This window comes from Schistocerca nitens, chromosome 5 (assembly GCF_023898315.1).
Source record: "Schistocerca nitens isolate TAMUIC-IGC-003100 chromosome 5, iqSchNite1.1, whole genome shotgun sequence".
Lineage (NCBI taxonomy): Eukaryota > Metazoa > Arthropoda > Insecta > Orthoptera > Acrididae > Schistocerca > Schistocerca nitens.
In genome coordinates, this window is record NC_064618.1 from 673,682,333 (window position 1) to 673,693,098 (window position 10,766).

The window sequence follows — 10,766 nt, forward strand, 5'->3', positions numbered from 1 at the left end:
CAAATTCTGCATCCTGTGAAAAAAAAAAAAGAATCAGTTATACATAATTACAAAAAATATATGTTTTCCGGCGTTATATGTTTGACTCATTGCTTGCATAGATTCCAGTGCATTTGTGGTAACACCTTCCTCCAGTCTCTTAACAAGCCTCTGGTACTCCTAGGCATATAGCCTCTGTGTACCATAATACCTCCAAATGCATAAATTTGATTTTTGAGCACTAAGCACCAATCTAACACATATAACACAATGTACAAAGAAGAAGTACTATTATAAACATCTGACACTCAAATATTCAGATATACTGCTTATATTAAATAGTCTACAATTAAATTATCATTACTCAAATATGACTTCATAGACAGTAACTTCCTAGAAAGATAAAATTTGGTCAGTTCTACCAATACAGGTGCATGTCTTCCCTAAATGACATATGTGGGTAGTTTGAACCTCCAAGGCAGAGTACAAATTTAGGCACAGTGCAGATAGCATGATAATTGGTTTGCATTTTCCTAAATGTAGGTTACTTTCAGTTTCTTTATGTGACTGTATATTCATTTGACATTGTATTTACTCTCTCTGCAAAGTAGTGTGTACTCATAAAATATAGAGAAATTAAGTTGGCTGATTGCTGGGAGGAGACCAAACAGCGAGGACATCAGTCCTGAGAGAAAGTAAGTAATGAAAATTTTCTTCCATAAAAGAAACCACTATACAGGCAGACATTTTTGAGGTAGTGTCCTTCTCACATCAGTGAATTGATGTGTATATTCAGTAAGTAATAAATTAGCAACCAGTAAACTCCTACTTCCAGTTGCTCAGCACTGCAGAGTTATGATCACCAAAGATGAGTAATACTGTGTAGGGACATGCTTTTGTGTAAGTATTCCTTCCATTGATATGTAATTAAAGTCCATATAATGACGTATCTATATGTCAAGTGCGAAAACTACATGAATAACAACTGTTAATCCAGTCATACGTGTCTGTACACGTGATAACTTTCAGGCAATTTCTATTCAACCACCTTCTTTTCTAATCCAACAATAAGCCAATAACTAGACATTACCTTAGTTCATACAAAGTAAATCACCTTTCAAAATTCTTTAATTGTGCTGTGTGAATAGCATTCACTGTGTCTGTAGTAGATATCATCTTTTGACGTAACATGCTGAAAGTGTACACATTATATCTCAATAGTAGACTTGCATTTCAACAACTATATGATCCCCCATAAATTATTCATGTAAGACATGCAATTTCACACCGCTCAAATGCAATAAAATTGAAATTTTCGAACACAAATCTATCTCTCGACGAACGGATCAACTCAAATGTAAGATTACACACAAGTCACTGAGGCTATGTGCCCCTATACCACAGAAAAATGTAAAATACAGGTGTAGTAGAATTCCATAACACACACATCAAAGTTCTCTAACCATCCTGCTCCTTCACCATTGATCTTCCAATACTCATACTGCCAATAATTCCTGAATACAGGAAAGTAACAATGTGTGTGTCTGGCAAGAGCGTTGGCTTAATGGCTTCACAAACTGCTATCACTCACATAATCCTTTCTGTGTATTATTTAATACATCTTTAAACATATACTATGTATGTACCATAAAATGAGGATGTTTTATCAACAAGAAATTTAGTAATATATTAGGGTATGTTAAAATCACTTTTGAGTTGTGTATACTGCACAAAAACATAGAACTCTTTCATGTGACATGTTTCAGACATTTTATTGACAAACTCCAACTTCTTCCTAATACTCTGCCAGACATTCATCATCTTGATGGCAAGAACTATAGTGTAAAGTAATACTGATCATACTTATTGTGTATCCCAAACTTCATTATTCCCTTACCAGCAACACAGAAATCATGTTAAATAGAATATAACCTAAGAAACTGGTGATGAACAAAACTATTATGTGGAGATACATGTAACAAAAGAAAAGGAATAAAATACATTTACAGGTAGACATTTACAGGTAGACTCTAGTATTTGTAATAAAAACGTAGTTTTTCCTCATTGTTAAATTAAGATTTCGTTTCAAATAATAAATTCTAACCTTATAATAACCCTGTTTACATCCACATTTTTAGTTAATCTAGTTATTTTAATATTTTCCTGTGTAAACAATTAATAATTTAGTATCTTCTATAAAAATAATATCTTTGTATGTCGCACATCATATTTCTCTGTTTGCGACTTTCAGTTGTCATCTGAAGATGGGCTGAGAACCTGAAACCTTGTTTATGGCCAAATAAATATAATTTTGCTTAACATTAGGAAGTGCTATCCTTTTTAATAGTCAGTAGGTGTCTATTAGTTCAAAATAGTATCCATGTCCTTCTTACTTATTACAACTTTGCCAAAAAATTATTCATGATTGCAAATAAAATTTGTAACACAAACATACAGCGAGATTCCCATTGTAGTATAGTGCTTATGTCCCACATAGTAATTATTTAATCAAAGCTCTCTTAGCTCTTAATAACTCAAAGAAATATATCTTTCAGTATCAAAACTAATTCATGTGTGTGGTTTTGTTTCTTAATATTGCTAGCACGACTGACTGACTTAAAGCACAAAATTCTATTTGCATAGGTAACTACTCACATCAAAATAACCCAGCATGATTTAGTTTTAAACGGTGAGTAAATGTAGATAACTTAGTGTGCACAATCGACTTCTCCCACAAACTCTTCCAGTGCCAAGTAAAATTTATCTCACATACATTATACTGACTGTGATATAAATTTTAGTATACAATTGTGTAGCTGACGAACTCATAGACTGAAAATGAGATGAAATGAACACATAAAGAAATTAATGTTTCAGTACACAGCTTGAGACTCTTTGTATAATTAACATTTGATCTTTTGCTTCTGAGTAACTTTTCTATATAACTTAAGCTTTTTTCCTTGTGGAAAATGAACATAATTCCACAGTATTATTAAATGAAAATTGATATTCGCAATCAGATATCAGCAGCAAGGATAGAGTAAGAAAATGGTCAGAAAATAACTGTGTCATCAGGAGGCTAAATTACAGACACAAATGGTACAGGGTTGATACCCTGAAGGTTGCCACACTCTTAACGTGCAAAGAAAACCCGTTTTCCTGAGGGAATAATGGCACCGTTGTAAAATAAAAATCATATATCACACTTTATGTATGTCATAAAATAGTATATAAAAGATTTCTGGCTTCTTCAGCCCACATCACATGACAATTTACACTCTCCTCTTTGGTTGTAAGCTATTAGGTACACTACATTCCTTCTTGTTTTAGAGGATGAGGATCTGATATCACATGAAATGGCCCAATGCACATGTCAGAAAACTTTTTGAGTTCTTTACTAATTGCTTTATATTTGTCAATGGACTTCACAGGAACCAGGTCCCCAGTTCCTAAATGTGCTATTTTTACCTTTCTGTTATGTCTCTGTTTTCTTAAACTGTACTGTTGTTTCATGGTCCTTCTAAAAACCTCTTTCCTTTCCTGTGCTGTTAATCTTTTACATTCAGAGACTTTATTATTACTTATTGAAAACGATGTCACGTTTTCTTGTGCACTATTTCACAAAGAGAAACTCCAATGGCAGAGTGCGGCAAACTACGATGGTCACTCCAAAAGATATGCACACTATTTTTTAATCCATCTTTTATTTTACATGTTTGAAGGTTTTACAGAGTGTGGATACATCCTTTAGGAACAATATTTTCACTTCTCCACATAATTTCCATCCCTCTCATCTGCCTTACGCCATATTGGAACCAGCGCCTGTATGCCTGCAAGATAAAATTCTGGACCAACCTGTTGGAGCCACTGTTTGGCAGCGTGCACAAGGGAGTCATCATCTTCAAACCTTGTTCCACGAAGAGAGTCTTTCAGTTTCCCAAAGAGATGATGGTCACATGGAGCCAGATCAGGACTGTAAGGTAGGTGTTTCAGTGTTGTCCATCCTAGTATTGTGATCGCTTCCATGGTTTTTTGACTGACCTGTGGCCGTGCATTGTCGTGCAACAGCAAAACATCCTGCTTTTTCCGATGTTCCCCTATCTCAACATAGAGTGACAATTCGTTCAATGAGATGAGTCTGACAGCAGTCACTAATTCGTTAACTCTCTGCACATTGTCTGGAGTGTGTGCAGTACGCGGCCTGCGGCTGCGAGGAGAATCCTTAATTTTGCCGTGCCCGCTTTCATCAACCGAGCGAGGTGGCGCAGTGGTTAGACAGTGGACTCGCATTCGGGAGGACGACGGTTTAATCCCGCGTCCGGCCATCCTGATTTAGGTTTTCTGTGATTTCCCTAAATCACTCCAGGCAAAGCCGGGATGGTTCCTCTGTAAGGGCACGGCCGACTTCCTTCCCCATCCTTCCCTAATCCGATGAGACCGATGACCTCGCTGTCTGGTCTCCTTCCCCAAAGAACCCAACCCAACCCGATTTCATCATATAACTTGCTTGCCCACCGACTAACTGTACTGCGATCGACAGCAGCATCTCCATACACCTTTTTCAAACTCTTGTGGATGTTTCCCACTATCTCGTTTTCACAGCACAGGAATTCTAGGACAGCACGTTGATTCTAACGAACGTCAAGTGTAGCAGCCTCTTGAAGACAGGCTGTGACGGCGCCACTCACGGGAACAGGTTGAACTAAGTTTGAAAACAAGCAGTAAGGATGTATCTATGCACTGTAAAACTTTCACACATGCAGAATGAAACCTGTATTTTTACAAAAATAGTGTGCATTTCTTTTGGAGTGACCCTCGTATTTAAAATGTCCTCAATATCACTCACATGGCAACGGCCTTGCCGCAGTGGATACAGCGGTTCCCGTCAGATCACCGAAGTTAAGCGCTGTCGGGCGTGGCCGGCGCTTGGATGGGTGACCATCCGGGCCGCCATGCGCTGTTGCCATTTTTCGGGGTGCACTCAGCCTCGTGATGCCAATTGAGGAGCTACTCGACCGAATAGTAGCGGCTTCGGTCAAAGAAAACCATCGTAACGACCGGGAGAGCGGTGTGCTGACCACACGCCCCTCCTCTCCGCATCCTCTGCTGAGGATGACACGGCGGTCGGGTGGTCCCGATAGGCCACTTCTGGCCTGATGACGGAGTGCCTAGTGCTAATATCTCTCACATAGTCTATACATTCAGAAGTGATTTTCTCTTCGATATGTTATAAACAGTCTACCCATCTCTCACATACAGCTTTCTGTTGGACTGTGCGACGGCACCTGGCGGTTACTACAGAGCGTAGATGCTCTTCCAAATAGCATCCCATATGAGCAAAACAGTTGCATTTTTACCTGTAGTTATTCGTACTTTAGGCACTTCTGCTATGCAGTGCTCTGTTTAAAAAGCGCGCACGTCTGCTTTCATGCTCTGTTAATTCGCCCAACTAATTCGCCGCAAATAGTTACCTGTAGCGTGGTCCCACAGTAAGACAGTCTGTTCATTGGCTAGAATTACGAAGTAATAAGATACAAAATAAAAGTTAAATCAATAATTTAATAACAAGGACTCCATTCTAACGCCTGTAATTGATGTGTTGAGTGAAATTTATTCCAGAAAGGACATCTGAAAAAACGGAACGTGGTCGTACGGTATTCATTTAAAGTACACACGAATATACCCTTATCCCTTATCAAATGCAGTAAAGTAACGTTGAGAGCGTCACGAGAACGGTAGAAAAATTTCCAAACATAATAGGCATCAAAGATTCGAGAAAACGAAGTCTATTTCATGATAATAATACATGAAATATTCACCAGCTCAAAATAGTTCAGAATTCAACATGATGATTCACAAATTAACACACACAATACAGAGAACAATAATTCATAATTTGTCTGTTCTCAGTTCTGTAATACAAGCGGTAAAATTAGTCGTGTTCCAGAGCACAGTTGGACGTCTCGAAACATAAAGTTCCTTTAAATGTTAGAGTAGTGGAGCGGTCATTCACCACACAGAATCAGTCATCTATATGACTGAGTTACGCACGATAACATAGGCACGTCTGCCATCTTCCAGCACTCCATATCAAGTGTCTGGAATGGCTCCATTAAGTTTTTCCCTCGAGAAGTCCCACTCTCCACTAGACTCCGACAGTATTCCGCTGATGCCTCCTTTTACATTGGCTGAAGGCCATCCCCATCAAAAATACACTCCTGGAAATGGAAAAAAGAACACATTGACACCGGTGTGTCAGACCCACCATACTTGCTCCGGACACTGCGAGAGGGCTGTACAAGCAATGATCACACGCACGGCACAGGGAACACACCAGGAACCGCGGTGTTGGCCGTCGAATGGCGCTAGCTGCGCAGCATTTGTGCACCGCCGCCGTCAGTGTCAGCCAGTTTGCCGTGGCATACGGAGCTCCATCGCAGTCTTTAACACTGGTAGCATGCCGCGACAGCGTGGACGTGAACCGTATGTGCAGTTGACGGACTTTGAGCGAGGGCGTATAGTGGGCATGCGGGAGGCCGGGTGGACGTACCGCCGAATTGCTCAACACGTGGGGCATGAGGTCTCCACAGTACATCGATGTTGTCGCCAGTGGTCGGCGGAAGGTGCACGTGCCCGTCGACCTGGGACCGGACCGTAGCGACGCACGGATGCACGCCAAGACCGTAGGATCCTACGCAGTGCCGTAGGGGACCGCACCGCCACTTCCCAGCAAATTAGGGACACTGTTGCTCCTGGGGTATCGGCGAGGACCATTCGCAACCGTCTCCATGAAGCTGGGCTACGGTCCCGCACACCGTTAGGCCGTCTTCCGCTCACGCCCCAACATCGTGCAGCCCGCCTCCAGTGGTGTCGCGACAGGCGTGAATGGAGGGACGAATGGAGACGTGTCGTCTTCAGCGATGAGAGTCGCTTCTGCCTTGGTGCCAATGATGGTCGTATGCGTGTTTGGCGCCGTGCAGGTGAGCGCCACAATCAGGACTGCATACGACCGAGGCACACAGGGCCAACACCCGGCATCATGGTGTGGGGAGCGATCTCCTACACTGGCCGTACACCACCGGTGATCGTCGAGGGGACACTGAATAGTGCACGGTACATCCAAACCGTCATCGAACCCATCGTTCTACCATTCCTAGACCGGCAAGGGAACTTGCTGTTCCAACAGGACAATGCACGTCCGCATGTATCCCGTGCCACCCAACGTGCTCTAGAAGGTGTAAGTCAACTACCCTGGCCAGCAAGATCTCCGGATCTGTCCCCCATTGAGCATGTTTGGGACTGGATGAAGCGTCGTCTCACGCGGTCTGCACGTCCAGCACGAACGCTGGCCCAACTGAGGCGCCAGGTGGAAATGGCATGGCAAGCCGTTCCACAGGACTACATCCAGCATCTCTACGATCGTCTCCATGGGAGAATAGCAGCCTGCATTGCTGCGAAAGGTGGATATAAACTGTACTAGTGCCGACATTGTGCATGCTCTGTTGCCTGTGTCTGTGTGCCTGTGGTTCTGTCAGTGTGATCATGTGATGTATCTGACCCCAGGAATGTGTCAATAAAGTTTCCCCTTCCTGGGACAATGAATTCACGGTGTTCTTATTTCAATTTCCAGGAGTGTACATCAATATTACAAGCTACAGACGTGATTTGATTGAATTTGACCATTTCCCAAATAAAACTAATATATTAAAACTATATTTAAATAAAGAAATAATATATACATACGGCTCCACTCAGACCTTTTGCAAGAAATATGAGTAATAGTTGGTTCAAAAATAAAGAAGTAAACCAGATTTCTTGTTCAAATCACGATAAATGACGACAGACAGTTATTACATACTGTTTTAACAATTATTTAGCTAACACATGCGTTGGACCACTTTTAAATTATCACAGTTTTTTTAAGAACAATTTGCGGTATCGCCCGCTATCTGTCGGCCGCACCTTCAAATGCCCGCAATGCATGTTACGCCACCACGTTTTGTACAGCTCCTACTGTGGCACAAGGGCACTACCACGAACGATTACGTCTCTGCCAATGAGATGCAAGCATCCCCTCTTCGGAGCTCCAGCAGTGGGTGTACTTAAGATCGAAAAATTACGCACAAAGCCCATTTTGTGTGTTTGCGTAATTGTACAGATTTCATAGTGACTAGGGTTCTAAACTTCTGAATAGACATTGTACTGAAGAGTGACAGATTTATAAATCTTTTACATCTGTGTATATTTCTACATTCAGAACTGCTGTTAGGAATTTATGCTGCAAATACAACAACAAAGTTATATATTATTATTAATCTTTGATATTAGATGTACAATAAATAAATATCTGAATTATCTGTTCCTGAACAGCATCTGTTCCTAGCTCCTGTTCTTTCTTTCTTTCACTGGTGCCACGTCCCGCGCTGACGCAGGGTTTGCATTGTTAGAAATGGATTTCGCAAGGTTAGTGGAAAGGGATGGCCGGATGCCCTTCCTGCCGCCACCCCATACCCCCCCGGAACGGAATTAGTGTACCCTTGCTGTCTGCGTTTAGTGTAATTCATGGAATAGTGCGAACGTGTTCAGATGTCTGCGAGACGTGTAATTGAGGCGCAACGTGGGGACCAGCCCGGTATTCACCTAGCGGGATGTGGTAAACCGCCTAAAAACCACATCCAGGCTGGCCGGCATGCCGACCGACGTCGGTAATACGCCGGGCGGATTCGATCTGGGGGCCAGCGCGCCTAACCGTGTCCAGGAAGCAGCACATTAGCGCTCTCGGCTACCCTAGCGGGTTTGTTCGTCGCTCCTGTGTCCACTACAAATAGCACAGCGTACACGAGTGCCTCAATAAACTAGCGACAAGGAAAAGGAAGAGGGACAGTGAGCTTTGGACAGAAGAGTGGGACATTTTTTTTTCCTTCCATAAAACTCGTTTGTGTGTGTGTGTGTGTGTGCATGTATTAAATTGAAATACAGAAGTTGAAATATTTAAGTTGAGGTATGTAAGGAATCACGGCAAACCAGGCAGAGCAACATCTAAGTGCTAAGCTGCGTCGAACATGTCTTGCTCAGTTTCGGGATCAACAATTAGCAGAACTGGGGTCATCAGATTCTTGCTTTTTACAAGTGCAAGCAGACCAGCTGCAAAAGGCGCTAGAAGCTAAAGAAGGAATTCAGTTGCCGCCTCCGCCCTTCCGCCAGTTTGATGAGATGACGGAAACATGGAAAGAATAACAACACAGCTGCATCAACATTTCGACGCCTACAGGTGAATCTCGTCGTGCATTTTTCTTTTCATGTATTGTTGTGTACACCTACCTCTGATAGTGAAATTGTTTCCCTTCAGTGGGCCCCAAACATGCTCTACGAGCTCATAGTTAGAGGATTACACGACTTTTTTGAGATTTAAATACAAGTTGCCGCTGCACAGTATAAATTTTTCCGCACGCTACGTCGTATTGATCAGTCCTAGCCGGCCGGTGTGGCCGAGCGGTTCTAGGCGCTTCAGTCTGGAACCGCGGGACCGCTACGGTCGCAGGTTCGAATCCTGCATCGGGCATGGATGTGTCTGATGTCCTCAGGTTAGTTAGGTTTAAGTAGTTCTAGGTTCTAGGGGACTGATGGCCTCAGATGCTGAGTCCTATAGTGCTCAGAGCCATTTGAACCATTTTCATCAGTCTTATAAACAATGGATTTCCTGATTTCAGGGCGCGACTAGAGACTGTAAATACAATTGTGTCTGTGGCGGAGCTGGTCAGGATGAAATGCTTTGCGATGCTGTTATTAAGAATCTATCAGATCGGCGATTGAGGGCCGAAATTCTAAAGCCTCACAACTGTAGCCTCAGTGAAGTGCTTAAGGTTGTCGATGAGCGTGAAGTTCAAGATTCAGCTGAGGAAAATTTCTGTCTACCAGTTATTGCTGCACTTCTAATAACCGTGCCCCAGCCATAGCCCCGGTCCCAGCACTCACTTGTCAGCACCGCGTAAAGGATACCAGATTCACTACATACTCTAGCCTCAGTGAAGTGCTTAAGGTTGTCGATGAGCGTGAAGTTCAAGATTCAGCTGAGGAAAATTTCTGTCTACCAGTTATTGCTGCACTTCTAATAACCATGCCCCAGCCATAGCCCCGGTCCCAGCACTCACTTGTCAGCACCGCGTAAAGGATACCAGATTCACTACATACTCTAGCCTCAGTGAAGTGCTTAAGGTTGTCGATGAGCGTGAAGTTCAAGATTCAGCTGAGGAAAATTTCTGTCTACCAGTTATTGCTGCACTTCTAATAACCGTGCCCCAGCCATAGCCCCGGTCCCAGCACTCACTTGTCAGCACCGCGTAAAGGATACCAGATTCACTACATACTCTAGCCTCAGTGAAGTGCTTAAGGTTGTCGATGAGCGTGAAGTTCAAGATTCAGCTGAGGAAAATTTCTGTCTACCAGTTATTGCTGCACTTCTAATAACCGTGCCCCAGCCATAGCCCCGGTCCCAGCACTCGCTTGTCAGCACCGCGTAAAGGATACCAGATTCACTACATACAGCGTTTGCCACGCCGGCGCAACGCTAATTGCGCTGCCCCAGCTCCAAGCAAAGTGGAGTTATGTGTGAAATGCTATGTCACCCTTCATCGGAAGAACTGCTTCTTCAGACAAGCTGAATGGAAATTTTGTCGTCGCATGGGACGTACAAAACCGGCGTGCCTGCAGAAGATTATAAAGCCCTCTTCTGTTTCACAAGGGAGTAATTGAAAGCAGGAACAGATGGAAATCAGTGTCATTTCAAG

General features: G+C 42.8%; 1 pseudogene; it reads left to right on the forward strand.

The window, feature by feature from the left end:
• The first annotated feature begins 4,827 nt into the window (after window positions 1–4,827).
• LOC126261287 (5S ribosomal RNA) lies at window positions 4,828–4,945 on the forward strand (annotated as a pseudogene).
• Window positions 4,946–10,766: the final 5,821 nt, after the last annotated feature.